Source organism: Gossypium hirsutum, chromosome A05 (assembly GCF_007990345.1).
Source record: "Gossypium hirsutum isolate 1008001.06 chromosome A05, Gossypium_hirsutum_v2.1, whole genome shotgun sequence".
In the NCBI taxonomy this organism is placed as follows: Eukaryota; Viridiplantae; Streptophyta; class Magnoliopsida; order Malvales; family Malvaceae; genus Gossypium; species Gossypium hirsutum.
This window is the reverse complement of record NC_053428.1, coordinates 60,347,708-60,348,415: the sequence shown is the minus strand read 5'-3', so window position 1 is coordinate 60,348,415 and position 708 is coordinate 60,347,708. Positions and strand designations below refer to the sequence as shown.

Here is a 708-nt window from a genome sequence, read left to right as displayed (position 1 = left end):
TATGTATGATTATGCTCAACCTTCTTTAACAAGAACTGAATCGAGCATAGTTAGACCAGCTGTAGTCACAAATACTTTTGAACTGAAACCTAACACAATTCAAATGATACAACAGTTTGTTCAGTTTGATGGTTTGCAGGACGAGGATCACAACGCTCACTTGGCAAACTTTTTGGAACTATGTGATACATTTAAAATTAATGACATTTCTGATGACGCCATTCGTCTTCGGTTATTCCCTTTTTCATTGAGAAACAAAGCTAAACAGTGGTTGAATTTGTTGCCACGGGGGTCGATCACTACTTGGGAACAAATGACTGAAAAGTTTTTATTAAAATTTTTTCCCTCACTAAAATGACTAAATTATGTAATGTTATTTCTTGCTTTGTGCAGATGGATTTAGAAACACTCTGCGATGCATGGGAGAGATACAAGGACCTCTTGAGAAGATGCCCTCACCATGGGTTATCGCTTTGGCTACAGGTTCAAACCTTTCATAATGGCCTGAATCCTTCGATTCGACAAATGGTTGACGTAGCTGCTAGCAGAACCATCAATAATAAGACATCTGAAGATGTCTATGAATTTATAGAGGAGATGTCACTGAATAAATATCAGTGGCAAGTCATGAGGACAAAGCCAATGAAAACAGCCGGCATTTATAACGTCGATATGTTCAACATGCTCTCTAATTAGGTAGAACTCTTG

At 37.9% G+C, this 708-nt stretch overlaps 1 non-coding gene across 1 annotated transcript; it reads right to left on the bottom strand.

Moving 5' to 3' along the window:
- Positions 1 to 360: 360 nt before the first annotated feature.
- Positions 361 to 467, bottom strand: LOC121229836 (small nucleolar RNA R71). Its single transcript, XR_005927792.1, has one exon. It is a non-coding gene; the product is annotated as a small nucleolar RNA R71 (small nucleolar RNA).
- Positions 468 to 708: the final 241 nt, after the last annotated feature.